The sequence below is a fragment of the Abramis brama genome (genome assembly GCF_963993115.1).
Source record: "Abramis brama genome assembly, chromosome: 4".
NCBI classification, from domain to species: domain Eukaryota; kingdom Metazoa; phylum Chordata; class Actinopteri; order Cypriniformes; family Leuciscidae; genus Abramis; species Abramis brama.
In genome coordinates this window covers 31,375,999-31,393,183 of record NC_139966.1, presented here as the reverse complement: position 1 = coordinate 31,393,183, position 17,185 = coordinate 31,375,999, and the positions used below count along the sequence as shown (strand labels likewise).

The following is a 17,185-nucleotide window of genomic DNA, read 5'->3' as shown; positions in this document are numbered from 1 at the left end:
ATTGAGTCATCAGATTAAATTATTGTTACACAATAAAATATATACTTACACTATTACATATATAGGGTCGCTAGCAAGAGTCAGTCTGTTTTTTTTTTTTTGTATTGTTTAATTGAGCTTTCCTGTTTATTTATTTATTTCAGGTTTATTTGACAGGGACAATGCACATCAATTATACATAAATGTACAATTTGCACCGCTATTGTACATCTACAGTCCTGGACTGGTGGTAAAATTGTCACCCTCAAAATATAAAAGAAAGACATGCATTATATTGCATTGCATATAATGTGTGCTGGTCAACTAGTCTAAAATTAAGAAACCCCTAGAAAACAGTAAAAAAAAACAAAAAAAACCACAGGAACATTGTGTGTACATCTAAGATAGGCTACTATTATTCCAATATCCAAATATGATATTAAATCCCACAGAAAAAAGGGCTTCTATTTGTGACGTGCTGTCTTTGCATTTGAACATTGCACATTTTAAACAGGACACGCATTAGCTGAATAAATGTTAGCCAATACAAACATATTTATAGAAAACAGTTGACAATGAATAGACAGGAGTCCAATAATAGCAAAACGAATCTTATTCTAAAAAGAATATCAAGTATAAGTTAGACGAATCCTACATATAATGAGGGCTGTGTTAACAGTAAAACGTTCGTCATTTAACAAATTTTAAAGACGGATGGATAATACAACATGCTTTCTGACATTTTGACAGAAAAAAACACAAGCAAGAACAAAATTTAAACTTAGCCCATCAATTTTCATTTTACAATTATCTTCTCTCTCTGTGTGCGCACATCTGTGTTTGTGAGAGAGAGAGCTTGCACAGCACTCATACGACGGTACTTTTTAATCCATAAGTAACTAACGCACTAGTTTTCATACAAAATAAATATTTACCATAATTAGGTACTTTAGTTAATATTAACACAATAACGTAACACATGCAGGCTACGTTTCTCAACACTGAGAATGAATAAATAAACACCTGTTTCTCCAGACTTGCACTTATCAGTAATCCACAAATCACAGCACTTTCATAATCACTAAGCCATAGCGATTTCAAATTTATTTAGATTTATTGTTCAGCATTACTTTTTATAACTTGCATGGCTGAATGATGTCTTCCTCTTATCTGAGTGACCATGAATGACGGCGTATTTTAAGATAATCCATGCGATCCGTGTGATCATCGAATCCAAAGGATTAAGTTAACTCAATACAATATTTAAACTTTCCACATCCACCCCAGGCCGTTTACCTTCAGGAGTTATAAGTACCGTGACTACTGTACTGTCCTCGCTTATAAAATCAGTCAGACGGCGGCCGCGGGAGTGGAAGGGGGATCGAGCGGGATTCTTTATTGGTGTCAATTTTGACCACTTCATTAAGTTTTGTTTTGTAGAAAGCCTTTCTTTAAAGTGAATTTCGTTTTGTATAAATTGTATCTTAATTTTAATAAATTTTTCATCAACCAATTGCCTGTATTTAATAAATGAGAAGCAAATATATAGCAGACAATATAATCATGGAGGCGCGCCGCGGTCACTTGCATTGCACGTGAACTGGAGCGCATCTCATCATAAATTAACCGAAACTCAGTGTATGCCTCACATACATGAGAAATACATCTGAAGATAGCTTGGAATGTCTTTAAACGAAACAATTCAAAATGAAAAGAAATAGGCTACTCTCTGATTATGTAATCCATGATGTGGGACCTGATATTCATTTATGTGATATTCATGCTTTTTTTCTTACAGTAAAGCACAGTCCACAAACAACCTCAATTGCAAACTCCCTATAATAAGACAAATCTCTGGAGGCATGCTCCAAGCACACTCTCATCTCATCCCTTTTCCCACATTTGTAGTAATGACACTATAACCAAACCGGAAATTGTAACGCGTGCGCACACGAAAGTTTCGCGTGTGCACGTGAAAGTCTGTATTATTTTTATTTTTTTGCAAAGGTCCCCTCAGGGGCTCCATATCTTTCTGTATTGTTGTGCTTAGGCTATTTTGGGCGCCATATTTATTCCCTTCCCGCTCAATTGGAAATCACTTAGTTAACAGGTACAGGTGACTGCATTCGACTAAGGCAAACATGCCAGGAAAATGTAAATTTCAAGAGCTTTGGCTACAAAATGAACAATTTAAAGACTGGGTGTTAAAAGTAGATGACAGAAAAGCTAAATGTAAAGTTTGTAAAACTACTATTGAGCTATCAAATATGGGTGAGGGTGCACTTCGCAGCCACGCAAACAGCAAGAAGCATGCTACTCGTATGAAGCCGACAGGAGCATCATCTTCGGCCCAAGTGCCCATCACTGCTCTACTGCAGCCTCCCCATATAGCTCCAAGAGAACCGCAATCAGCTAATGAAGCCGCTCCCACCCCCAGCAGTGACGGCAGTGTGAGACACAGTGGAGCACGTCTCAGCTTAACACCAGCAAAGACCCTGGAGGCTGAAATCTTGTGGTGCCTTAAGCTTACTGAGTCCCACTGGTCATACAAGTCATCAGAACAAAGTGGTATGTAGCTATAATGTTAGCTAGCTAACTGTTAGTTATAATTAAAGATTATTTTTAAAGTGTCACGTTTAGCCTAGGTTAGGCAGCATAAGTGATCGCTGACAGAATTGAAAATGTTGCTAATTAGGTTGCAAGCTAATTACTGTTAACTCTTGACAAATTCTTAGCCTATGCAACCGGTATTTAGCCATGTATTTAAACTCATATATTTGTGTAAATTAATCGTTATTTAATGTTTTAATCAATGTTGTATTAATGATACAACAGGCCCTTGAAATTAAATGAGGCAATTCAATCTAGCTTCCAGTCCAGCTTTGTTTGGGAATTTAGCACCGTGTCCTAAACAGATGCGACATGACAACACGCGATAAAATACATTTTCCATGTTAATCATTTGTCCTAACCTGCCGCAACATGACAAAAGATTCTATTTTTGAAATGGTTTCTATATTTCTGGGATTTTGCAGCTGATAGTTCAGCCCATACAGAGGGAACAAGGACATTAAGCAACAAATACTTGTCATTGTGCATTTTAGTTTGAACGTTCTTGTTTCCTTTCATTTCTTTTCAAAATCTGAGGTAAATTATCCATTGTTGCTCTCATAGTGGCAATCAAAGTCTCCCAAAATGATATTCAAGCTCAGACCATTTTAAGCTCAAACAAGTGCATTTCATTACAAAGATTGTATCAGTCACTGATTATGTATTTTGTACACTGGTTTAATTTTGTTTAATTCCGTTTGGTTTTCGTGTTTAGCTGCGAACAGAGCCCACGCGCGGTTATGATTGGCTGTGATTTATGATTGATTTTGTCGTCTTGTAGCTTTGTCACGTCAGGTTAGGACAAGGTAAGCTAAAAAATAATAATAATTATAAAAGGGTCACGGTAAGCAGCCTTTTCACTGCACATGACATTAGGATACGACTGTCGCATTTCGCCCCCTAGTGGCAGTAGCACATCATTTTAAAATTGATCATGCGCAGCCCTTACCTTCATTAATTTACCATGGTAGAATTAATAAATCAATATATGCACATTAGATAAACTACCAACATTACTTCTGAAGGACAAATATTATGGGTTTTCCAGGACTTAAATAATTAATATTTATCAAATAATTATTTCAGACCTACACTACCAGTCAAAAGTTTTCGGACAGTAAGATTTTTAAGAGTTCTTGTCTTAGGAAAACTTTAATGCACTTTTTTGATCCACTTCAAATGTTGACTACTGTATATTCAAACAGAAAACAGTTATTTTAAATAGTAAAAATATTTCAAAAGTGTACTGTTTTTGCTGTACTTTGGATCAAATAAATGCAGGCTTGGGGAGTGTCTTCTTTAAAAAACATTAAAAAAATCTTACTGTCCAAAACATTTGACTGGTAGTGTAAATAATCATCATAACCATTTTACAGAAATAGCCTAGTGTTTAAAGAACAACATTTTAATGAAAACATCAGTTTTTCAAACTTTACACTCATAGCTTTGATCTTAATACATCACATCCAGTCGGTTGGTTGCATACGGTGTAGTCATTCAAGTTCAAATATTAATGTATCCACGGCTCAAATCAGATCTGAAAATTCCACATCTGCAGATGGTTGGCACCTCACGCAGCCCCCTTGTGACTCTCCATAGGAAATGAATGACTTCTGATCTATCGGACATCGTTTGTCATGTGAAAAGGCAGCTAAGTTTGCGGTATTATCAGGGACGTGCACAGACATTTTGAGGGGCAGGGGCTCAAGTGAAATAAAGAGCACTTCTCATAATTACGTTTTTTTTTTTTTTTTTTTTTTTTTAAACAAAAAAGTATATATATTAACGCAACTCTGACTTCCTTTTTAAAAAATTAATTAAAAAAGTTAATTAATTTTATCTTCCTCAAACTCACACAATTGTTTCATTTTCAAAAGATGTCTATAATATGTCAAAATAATCAGTTCACACAGAAACCATGGTCTCCTTAGTATTCACTAGGTTTATAGAGCAGCAAAGGAAACCATTCCACAATGTGCATGTTTTGAAAACATTTTCTATGCTACTAGTTTCAAGTATATATTTAGAATAACCTAAATAACTGCATCAAGCAGAGGGGCGTGTTTTACTAATAATTTGTTTATTTTTGCACAAGGCACTACATCGTTTTAATTATTTTGGTGTTATCAGAATACATAACACTTTAAAATTAAACTTACCAAAATAATTGAGTAAAAATTCAATAAAAGCCAATGTCATGTATGTATTTGTGGTTGTATGGAATACTATTTTATAAAGGTTTAGAGGAAATAAAAAAAGTTAAATTACTCATAAATAAAAAGTTAGGGGGAAAGACTCTTGATGTAAGTCATTAACTGGGGACGTTCTGTATGCAAATTAGGCATCATTCAACTAGTTAAAATGCGCACATTTGCATCTAATTGACAGGGCAATGCAGGTAAATAGGATAAACAAAATAACTAAAGCATATCACCTGGTGGTGATATATGCTTATTTTATTACTAACTTATTTTATTACATGGCTTGGTTGAATTCCAATGTAGAATGCAGTCTGTTATTTCTTGATAACAGACGGCTGTGCGGAGTATAACAGACCGTTGCCATGAAAAACAGAGCGTTGCTATGGACTCACAGGATTCTAACCGTAGAGACGGAGCGTACTATTTTCTTTAGCGGAAGCAACACAATCGTTTAACAATCGGGGGAGAGGGAGCGCTTCAGAACTCCTGACCTGATATTTATATATACTATTCTTCAATAAATATATTTGTTTGACAGGGAAGCTGTGCGCAAACAGAAATATATATTATTTAAAAAAATAAAAAATAAATAAAAAAAAAGCACCCCAGAAAAAAGGGCACTTTCTCTCCCGGAATAAAAAGGGCAGGTGCTCAAGCCCCCTTTGATGTCTATGTGTGCACGTGCCTGGGTATTATAGTCGTGGTGTAGTATAATACTGTGTATTAAGCCGCACTAACTTTAGACCTAGTATACAATTAGGATTATAATGGGTTGTGGTTTTAAATTCATATTATGAGTAGGCTATATTTGGGGCATATATGGTTGTTACGCTCCACGCGTGTTTTGTGTTTTGTTTTTACTGATCTGTGCACGTTAGTGTACTTTGCACGTGTTGGCTGTTGTGCTCATTATCTTCTCTCTGTCTCTAGCTCACTATCTCTGCTCGCAGGTTGCTGTGATTGGCCGAGTTGGACGTCAGTCTTCATTAAGGCGGCGCTAGAGAGCCAATCGGAGGCCGCCCAGCTGGTTTAAAAGGATGGCGTGTTCATTCATGCTCTCTCTCGATCGCGAATTGAACTCTCTGTAGTGGACTGAGCTCTTTGTAGTGGAATGAGTTTTCTGTAGCTGACTGAGCTCTTTGTAGCGCAATGAGTTTTCTGTAGTGAATCGAGTTTTTGTCTCTGCCCGCGGACTGAGTTGTGTGCTATGTGCTTTGTTCTTTGTATTGTGTTGTCTACCTTTTCATTTGCTCTGAGGTATCGGGCAACGGCTGATATAGTGGGAAGAGAACGCAGGTCAGTATATCACGATATACACTGCACCCGTAGCAGATGATTGTCTAGACACACTAGGTAAGAAGTGAGCGCCACTTAATGTATCTTCTGTTTTGTTAGGTAGTTTAGTTAAGGTGCCGGATGCACCGAAGATTTCGGTTTATTTTCTACCTTTTTCTTTGGTTAGATTAGGGTTAGATTAAGGATTGTTTTGTTATATTTTGTTCTTTTCTTTGGCGCCGCTTTTGTTCTTTTCCCATTTATTGTTTGTTTGTTTACATTATCACATTGTACATAGCGCACATTGTTATTGTTATTTTACTGGATCTAGTGGCTTCGGCTTTCATGTGAATAAAAATCCAGTAATTTTTCTTTCAAAGATTGTCTGTCATGTTCTTCCACCTCATTTCACATCCAGCAGCATATTAATATATAAATGTTACGGTACATTCCCTAGACCTTTTAAAGTTCGTAACAATGGTAAATTACAGTGTTGCACTTTTTTTTTTCTTTTATAGGGTCTTTGTTCAAAAGAATGTTCCCGGATAGTGACATTTCCAGCAGCTTTCAATGTGGAGAGACTAAATCATCTTATTTGACTGTTTTTGGCATAGCACCATATTGCAAGTCACTTCTGATGGACAGAATAAGGTCTCTTATGGATGGATATGTTTTGCTTTTTGATGAAAGCTTGAATCGGAAGACCCAAACAAAGCAGATGGACATTCATTTAAGATTTTGGGACAATAATGCTGTAGTTACACGCTACTTCACTTCTGAATTCATGGGCCATGCCACAGCAGAGGATATGGTGGAGGTCTTCCACAAGTTGACAGAGGGTTTGAATTACAAAGGTCTTGTACAGCTTTCAATGGATGGACCTAATGTCAATTTTAAATTCCAAGATCTTATACAAACTGAACTTGAACGAGATGTCAATACTGTGTTACTAAATGTGGGTAGCTGTGGCCTACATATTTTGCACGGGGCATTTAAAAAAGGTGCAGATGCCTCAAATTGGAATGTAGACCAGTTCTTAAGTAATGCTTATTGGCTACTGAAAGATTCCCCTGCCCGAAGAGAGGATTATGCTAAAGCTGTTGGACAAATATCTCCTCTTATGCCACTCAAATTCTGTAAGACAAGATGGGTAGAGAATGTCTCAGTTACAGAGAGAATGATCAATATATTGACAGACTTGAAGAAATATGTGAATGAGGTAGAGGCAGGCAAATTCCACCACCCTGGAACTAAATCCTATACTACTGTCAAAGAAGGTTGCAGAGACCCACTGCTGCCTGCAAAGTTGGCCTTTCACTTGTCATTTTCAAAAGAGGTTGCACCTTTCTTGATTCTATATCAAACAGACAGACCTATGATTCCTTTTCTGGCTGCTGATCTTTCTAATGTTATCAGGTCAGTTATGGATCGTTTTATCAAGCATGATGTGATGGCTAATGCAAACACAGTATCAAAACTGATGTCAATAGTTGTCACAGACAAAACCAATCTCATTCATGCAAATAAAGTTGATGTGGGGTTCTCTGCAGACAAAATGCTGAAGGAACTGGTGTCTTCACAGAAGATTAGTGAGAAGAGAGAGTTGGAGTTCAGGATGGATTGCAGAAAGTGCTTAATGACGCTTGCAGGGAAATTACAAGAAAAATCTCCACTTAAGTACACTCTTGTGCGCAACATGGATTGCCTAGATCCAAGGAGGCAAACAATAAAGATTCATCATGCAGCAACAAGTTGAAAAGCATCCTCAAACTGCTCACTGAGACCAAACGAGTAGATGAAAATGATTGCGATGATATTCTCAAACAGTACAGGAAGTTCATCAATGAGACTGTGCCCAAGAGAATGGCAGATTTCACTGACTTCAATCCTGTCACAGGTCGGGTAGATACACTACTCTATGAAACAATGGCAGGAGAAAAAGTGTACGAAAAACTGTGGAATGTTGTGGCACTCCTCCTAATGCTCTCGCATGGAAATGCAACAGTGGAGCGAGGTTTTTCGGTCAATAGACAAATCGAGGTTGAAAACATGAAGGAAAGTGTAATAGTGGGTACAGGCCGTTTGTGTTTGTACATTTTCTTTGTAATATAGTGTGATGTTAATTTTCCAATACTTTTAAATGTGGTTTAAATGCTTATTTATGCTTTATGTTTAAAACGGAGTGTGTGTTATGCGCATTTATTCATATAATTATTTTCGCTTGGCATACCAGCGTGATGACGTCATCGCACGCATCGCATAGTAACCCCCGCGCTAGTGATGCTTCATTCGTAGTAAAGGCAGAGACGAGAAGCCATCACAATTGCGTTCTTCTCTTCATTGTCGTCTTGTTACTTACAGGAGTACTACAAATTTGGAGGCCCCACTGGGATGATTGTTGGGTGGTCTGACTCCTTCATCAGTGAGAACCACCCAGTCACATTCATCTCTTACCCAGACGTACAGCAGTGAGGCTGCAGAGTAAAGTGGAGAGACAAGGCTGATTTAGTGGTGCGTGCGCTTGAGACACAGTGAGTTCAGAAGCGACGGCACCCAGGTCAGTGAGGTAACCACCACTTTCAACACTGCTAAATACTGTTAAAAAAAGAAAAGAAGAATGGATGCGCTTGAAAGCCTTCAGGAGGAGATAGGAGAAAAATTATGCACACTGTCAAAAGAGAAATTAATAGAACTCTGCTCCTTTTTACACATCCCGTCAGTGAAAGATGTGACCCGCCTCTCACTCATAAATTATATCAGCAGTCATTTATTGAGGAGTGAGCTGGAAGAACTAGAGGATAGTGGCATGGCAGAGTTATTGTGTATTCATGAGAAGATAAGTGACCTTACAGTGGCCACTGCTGACAACCCAGGAAAATGGGTGGAGCCAGGACACGTTGAAAGAGACGTGAACACGGCCCAGAGACCAGTGAGAGAAACTAGTACTGTAACTGAGTCATTTCAGGCTATGCATATTAATACTGCTGTTGCACACACCACATCAGGGGCGCAGGCAACATCAGATAGGCGGACAGACCATTCACAACTGCCCCAGAGACACAGCGCGCCAGTCATTTGGCATAAAGAGTTTAAAATCTCAGGCTTGATCGGTGAACCGGGACAAAAGGACCGATTATCATTCTCTAGTCTCGCTCGTCAAATCGAGAGTGGGCTGGGCAAGGGATATCCTGAACAGGAAATCATAGATGCAGTAATCAGATCCATTACACCTGGGCTTCAGCTGCGTAGCTATCTTGAAGGGAAAGCTGGTTTAACTCTTCCTACTCTGAGACGCATTCTCCGTTCTCATTATCAAGAAAAAAATGCAACTGAATTATACAAACAATTGACCACCGAGGGCCAGCGTAGCAAAGAGACCCCCCAAAACTTCCTAATACGGGCTCTTGACCTGAGACAAAAAATTCTGTTTGCCTCCCAAGAAGATGAATCTGGGCTGAAGTATGACCCTGTTTTAGTGCAGAACATGTTTCTGCATTCAGTTTTAACGGGCTTGCAAAACGACCGTGTTCAGAGCGACTTACAGCCGTATCTTTCTGACGCTGCGATCTCCGATGAAGTATTGCTAGAAAAATTAAATGTTGCATGCTCTCATGAGTCAGAGAGGCAGAACAAGCGGAAAACAGAACGCCAAGCTATTGTTCATGCCACCCAGCTTGATGAACCCGTCCCTGAACAAAAATGTCTGCCTAAACAGTCAAAGCTCGACTTGATGTCTCAGTTAAAAAGACTTAGCGATGACATTATGCAGATCAAAGAGCAAATTCAGCTGCCACAAGTTACATCACAGCAATGCTTTGCAGTTCACCATGAAGAGTTAGCAGTGACACGCTGTCATCCGCAGAACATGCCACAGATCAGTCAGCTGCCGCCAGAGTGGAGCCCAGGGCCAGGTCATCAAGCCCAGAGGCCGGATTCAGTCAAACATGAGCAACAACATTATCAACTTCAGACGCAACATCCGCAATTTGGTGCTGTATCACAGCAACAGTACACAGCACCACAGCCGCTTCATGCCCTGACTCATTTTGCTCAACGACAGCAGCCCCAGCGCCATCACTTTCAAATACCTCCCCAAGCCAGTCAGTCACTATACCCGGTCACACGACAGTACCCAAATGAACGGTTGTCACAACCCCAACGCCAGTATCAACAGCCCAGACGTCAGCAAGCTAGACAATGTTTTCACTGCCAACAGAGGGGAACCACGGAGCAGTGCACCCATTGCTATTATTGCAGCAGCAGCGAACATTATGCAGCTGGTTGCAGAGTACGGGGTACGAGAAACCAGAGGGAGGTTCAGTTAAACGGGGAAGGGTTGCTCCAAAGGGACAGGGAGTGACCCAAGAGACGAGCACGTCCCGACGACGCACAACACGACAGTTCAAACCCAACCTGCAATACCATGTGCCTCACGAAATAGACAGCATAATAACAGCCAAATGCCGAGTTAATCAGCATTCTCCAATAACTACCCTAGTTGGCAGGCAATGCCTGGTGGCCTGCTATTTGCAAGGACATGAGACAGAGGCTTTATGGGACACAGGCTCCCAGGTGTGTATTATTGATGAGCAGTGGAAAGACAGCTACATACCAGAAGTCAGACTGAGAGATATTTCCGAAGCCACAGAAACACCTGAACGTCTACACCTTGTGGCAGCCAATGGTACTGACATGCCGTACGGAGGATGGGTTGAGGTGACTTTCAAGTTGGCCTCCCCTGCTGAAAGAGTGAAAGAATTAGTCATCCCTATGCTTGTTCTAAAGGGTCAGCAACTCCCTAAACCTATCATTGGATTTAATGTAATCGAGCAAGTGATGAAACAAAAAGATACAGACAATTCGGACAAAGTGACTAACAGGCAGCTGTACCAAACCGTTGTAAGCGCATTTCCCAACCTGAAAAGAGACCAAGTCCATACCTTCATCAATCTGGTGACAGCTGATGATCTCGGCGAGTATACAGTGAGTACTGCCCAGGGATCTGTGAACATACCAAAGCACACAATCATGCAAATACAGTGCAAAGTTAAAATGCCACATGTGAGACAAGACAGTGTGTTGCTATTTGAGCCATGCGTCAACCCTCAACACCCTGAGGGCCTAGAACTGTTTGACACTCTGCTGGAGGTGAAAAAAGGTACCCGCCCTTCAGTCACTCTGAGCGTGCAGAACGAGACCGACCACGATATTATCCTAGGAGGTAGGGTGGAGCTGGGCATTGTGCAACCAGTTAAATCAGTCTTACCTGCGACTATGATCTCTCCAAGGGGAACAGGATCTGTGACTCAGGTTACGGTCGAGGAAACACCTAGGGGAACAGAGGAAGACAGCTTGTGGGACCCACCGGTCGACTTGAGCCATCTAACTGCACGGCAACAACAACAAGTGAAGCAGATGTTAAGGGAGGAGTGCCAAGCTTTTTCAAAATCCGACGACGACATTGGTTGTGCAAAGGGACTTCAAATGAGTCTTTCCTTGAACGACAATACACCTGTAGCTCGGACATACAATTCAGTTCCAAAACCCTTGTACCAGGAGATGAAAGACTACCTACAGGACTTAATAGCTCAAGGGTGGGTAGAAAAGTCCAACTCCTCTTATTCTTCGCCAATCGTGTGTGTCCGGAAAAAGGATGGCAGCCTCAGACTGTGTATTGATTACAGGGACCTGAATCGGAAGACAGTACCTGACCGTCAGCCGATTCCTCGGGTGCAGGACGTCTTAGATGGTCTGGGGGGCAATTCTTGGTTCTCTCTGCTCGACCAAGGGAAGGCGTATCATCAAGGCTTCATGACCCCAGAGAGCAGGCCACTAACAGCATTCACAACCCCCTGGGGCTTATATGAATGGATTCGCATCCCCTTCGGCCTTATGAATGCTCCGGCAGCGTTCCAGCGGTTCATGGAGAAATGTTTGGAGGGAATGAGAGACAAGATCTGCGTGCCATATCTGGACGACATCTTGGTCTTCACAAAGTCATTTGATGACCAAGTGGAGGCAGTGAGGAGAGTATTAAGGCAACTATATACCCATGGGATTAAACTAAAGCCACGAAAATGCGACATGTTCAAGAGCGAAGTGAGATACCTGGGCAGGATTGTGTCTGCAGAGGGTAGTCGCCTGGACCCAGCTGATACGGCTGCTGTAACAGCTTTGAAGGAGAAGCGACCAGGCACTGTAGGCGAGCTACGTAAGATCTTGGGCCTGCTCAGCTACTATCGTCGGTACATAAAGGATTTTTCAAGAATCGCCAGTCCGCTGTATAACCTTTTGAAGGGCAAAGCCAATGGTGGGGAAAGTCCAGCAAGGGCCAAGAAAAGGACAGAAAGGAACAAGAAGGGTTCTGTGATGCCATCAAACCAGCGGATTGAATGGACAGCGGACCACCAAGAAGTCTTGGAGAAATTGATTGAGTGTTTGGTCCGACCACCCGTGTTAGGGTTTCCAGATTTCTCTGAACCATTCATCCTGCATACAGATGCATCAAATCAAGGCCTGGGGGCTGTTCTATATCAACGGCAAGGTGGAAAGTTGAGGGTGATTGCTTATGGGTCCAGAACATTGACAGCGGCCGAGAAGAACTACCACCTCCACAGCGGGAAGCTGGAATTCCTCGCCCTAAAGTGGGCTGTGACTGAAAAATTCAGGGACTATTTGTATTACGCCCCAACTTTCACTGTGTACAGCGATAATAATCCCTTGACCTATGTACTCTCGTCTGCAAAACTCAATGCAACTGGGTGTCGATGGGTCGGTGAGTTAGCGGACTTCCACTTCACAATCCGCTACCGGCCAGGAAGAGAGAATGTGGATGCAGACACGTTGTCTAGGATGCCGTTGGATGTAGAGACTGTGATGAAAGAGTACACAGAGGAGCTTCCATCAGATTGCATTGGAGCAATGATACAAGCAGTCGAAATTCAGGATGAGCTGGGTCCCAACATGGCTGTCAGATGTGAGGATGTAATTGCATGGAGAGAGACAGATGAAGCATCACCAACGTCATTGTCAAAAGAGGAGATTCGACAGGCACAGAGTGACGATAAGGACATCAACGTTATCGTCGAGCACTTACAGTCTGGGTCCCGGCCAGGCTCAAAGCAGTGGCGGGCAGTCAACCCAAAGTTCAGAGGTTTAATCCGAGAATGGGACAAGTTACAGTTAGATGAACATGGCATACTGTACCGTAAAACGTCACAGCGGACTCAGCTCGTGTTACCGGCCAAGTTCAAGCTCATTGTCCTGAGGGAACTACACGATGAGATGGGCCACCAAGGGCTGGATAGGACAACAAGCCTTGTTAGAGACCGTTTTTTCTGGCCACAGATGCAGAAGGATATTGAGCATTATGTCCTAAGGGCGTGTCCGTGCATTAAGCAGAAAAAACCATGCCGGGAGATACGAGCACCGTTAAAAAGCATCAAGACAACTTACCCGTTTGAGCTGGTCTCGATTGATTTTCTCCATCTAGATAAGTGCAAAGGAGGATATGAGTACATTCTCGTCGTCATCGATCACTTTACACGATTTGTTCAAGCCTATGCTACCACATCAAAATCAGGAAAAACGGTGGCTGACCGACTGTTCAATGACTTTGCCCTGAAGTTCGGATTCCCTTCGAGGATTCACCACGACCAAGGTGGAGAATTTGAGAACCAGTTGTTTGACCAACTAAGGAAGTACAGTGGTATTACAGCATCAAGAACAACCCCTTACCATCCCCAAGGAAATGGCCAGGTGGAAAGGTTCAACCGAACAATACTACAGATGCTCAAGACTCTGACAGAGAAAGAGAAATCCAATTGGAAGGAGGCACTTAACAAACTTGTCTTCGCATACAACTGCACTAAATGTGAGGTTACTGGCTTCTCTCCATTTTACCTGTTGTTTGGTCGCTCCCCAAGACTCCCCGTTGATGCGTTGTTCGGACTTGACCAGGACCGTGGGACCACTAATCAGCGAGAGTATGTAGAACGCTGGACAAAGGGGATGCAAGAGGCTTACGAGATTGCACGGGACCATGCACAAAAGGCTGCTGAAAGGAACAAGCGAAACTACGACCACAAAGTAAGATGTGCTGACCTGCACCCTGGAAGCCGAGTCCTTGTGAAAAATCTCACTCCATGAGGGGGTCCTGGAAAGCTAAGGAACTACTGGGAGGACGAGGTTCATGTTGTAATCCGTCAAGCCATGGAGGATGTCCCTATTTACGAGGTGAAACCTGAGCAGGGAAAAGGAAGGTCAAGAGTCTTACACAGAAATCTACTTCTACCATGCGATTACTTACCGTCAACCATTGCAGAGAAAAAGGACTCCACACCTAACCAACAGAGGAGAAAAAGGGGTCAGCTTGGAAGGAACAGAGAGTATGTGCCAGAGGCCAACAGTGAAAGTGAGGAAGATGAATACAGCTTCAGAGTGGAATGCCAACAAAGAGACAAAAGGACAGATGGACAACATGAGACAAATAGAGACGTGTTATCAAGGGAGTCAGACTTACCTGGAACATCAGTAGGTACCCATGAACTAGGCCTAGCTCATGAACAACATCCACAGTCAACCCAAGCTGAATTGGAAACTGAGCCTGGAGAAGAGAGACAAGTCAACGACACAAGAGACAGACAGGAAGCTCAGGAGATCGGATCAACTGTTGAGTCTGAGGAAATAGAGTTAGTTGAGAGAGGAGCACCTGCAACACAAGAACAGAGAAACATGCACTCAGTGGAACAAAACAAGTTAACAATGAGAACGCGACGACCTCCAAAAAAATTCACTTATGACACCTTTGGGACACCAGTATGTCGCAATGTGCAGAGCATGAGTGGTGACTATTATCAGGATTTCAGAGTCCCAAACACTTGGACAACAATACCCTTCTATTATCACCAAGCCCCACCTTTTTGCTACTAACTGTGAACTACCATATCTTTAAGTTAATCTACTGTTTGGTTATACTACCAAGTGCCTTTGGGGTGCAAATAATATGGACTGTTTATGGACTGTTGATATGTGGTCATATATACTGGAACAATTGATAAGCTATGAACTGCCCTTTCTAATATGCACACTGAAGAGCCTGGAAAACATATATGAACAATGGACAATCAATAGTGAACAGCAAAGCAGATACTGCTGTGCAATTTAGGGAACATGGACTGTTTTAGGGCTCTGAACACAGCCACGTTAAGCTGTTCTAAGCTTCAAATGGACTGTTCTCGTTTGGCATAAGTGAGATGGTTTTTTTTGTTGTCCTTTCCTGACGACAATTCCACCAAATGGACTATTGCTGAACTTTGAGACTCTTGTCAATATATGACATTCGCCAATTGACTTATATGGACTAAAAAAAAAAAAAAAAAAAGAGAGAGGACTTTCAGTCTTGGTGCCATTGCAATTGTTATGATTCCATTGAAGAATGTGAAAAAAATTATGTGAATTATCACTGTGGCATGAGTGTGTAAAAAAAAGAAAAAAAAGAAATTGGTTTAACAGAAAGCAATATTGATTAAGATTGTTTGAGAAGGGCATTGGTAGATGTCGGGACGACATTTTATCCTGTGGGGGAGAGTGTAATAGTGGGTACAGGCCGTTTGTGTTTGTACATTTTCTTTGTAATATAGTGTGATGTTAATTTTCCAATACTTTTAAATATGGTTTAAATGCTTATTTATGCTTTATGTTTAAAACGGAGTGTGTGTTATGCGCATTTATTCATATAATTATTTTCGCTTGGCATACCAGCGTGATGACGTCATCGCACGCATCGCATAGTAACCCCCGCGCTAGTGATGCTTCATTCGTAGTAAAGGCAGAGACGAGAAGCCATCACAATTGCGTTCTTCTCTTCATTGTCGTCTTGTTACTTACAGGAGTACTACAAAAGCACTTACAGTGCACAGCGTCTTGTGTGTGATCATTTGAGGTCAGTGGGGGGAATTGATAACTTTGTGGTAAATAAGGCCTTACTTCAGTCTGCATCCTCAGCAAGACAGCGATACATCTTTCATCTTGAGGAACAGAAGAAACTTAAAGGAGCAGAAAAACTAAACATAAAAAGGAAAACTCTCTCTGATGAGATTGATGAACTGAAGAAAAAGAGAGCACGCCTCCAGAAGGATGCCTCAGCCATGGAGCAATCTGCTGATGACCTTGCATTAAAGGCAGAAAGTGTAGGCAATCTTACATTCATTGCTCAGTCAAACAGTCTAAGACAGTCTGCAAAAACTAAATGTGAAGAAATAAAAAGACTGAATGATGAACTTGATGACAAACAGAAAATCCTTCAGAGCATTTCACCCCTGAAAGAGTAGAAACCATACAATTATTTCTGTAGAAATTGTACAGAAAAATATCAATGCATTTAACGTGTAAAAAAAAAAAAGAAGAAAAAAGAAAAGTTATGTTTGTGTTTAACTTAGAATTATACTAAAAACATCTGTGAACAAGTAAATAAAGTCTGAAATTGGTTGGATTTAAAACACTGTCTGTGGCTGTTTTTGTCTGCTCGGTGCTCCGCAAAACAGCGGCCTGTTTTGCTGTTCATTATAGGTCATGGAAATTCATCTTTTTAGTCAGTGAAAGTCAGGGAAAAGTCAGGGAATTTGACATTTGGTTTAGAGTGGGAACCCTGATTCTTGCAGAAACATGTTATGCTGCAAAACAATTCATGCTGTGTGTAGACCAAAAAATTGTGAACGAACAAATCTCCAACTTCATCTCTGCTGTCTGCATGATGTTTGCAAGCTTTTACTGCCTCAATATCCACTATCCTGTGGATCTGGGCTCCACACTTGAGTTCCTTCAGAGGTATTTTCTCTCTTTTACAACAAATAACTTAATCTAGTGGTTGATTGTGAATTGCATTCAAAAAGGTGTTTTTTCAATATCAATCCTGAGAAGGGCACAAATGTGGAATTGAAGAAAAACAAGAAGCAACTATCAGTGAATCCAAGAGTCCTCACATTGATCGCTGATCTCTCTGATCATGAGTGGAGCGAGACATGTTGAATATGGACCTTCAGTTAACATCCATTTAAAGTGTTATGACTTAACACTTAAACAGCACTAGTTATATGGAACAGTATCCACTTTACTGTACC

At 41.1% G+C, this 17,185-nt stretch overlaps 1 long non-coding RNA gene across 1 annotated transcript; it reads left to right on the top strand.

Moving 5' to 3' along the window:
- Positions 1-5,488: 5,488 nt before the first annotated feature.
- LOC311080516 lies at positions 5,489-16,455 on the top strand. The gene is made up of 3 exons (XR_014605627.1): positions 5,489-5,636; positions 6,971-8,126; positions 15,970-16,455. It is a non-coding gene; the product is annotated as an uncharacterized lncRNA (long non-coding RNA).
- The last annotated feature ends 730 nt before the right edge of the window (positions 16,456-17,185 follow it).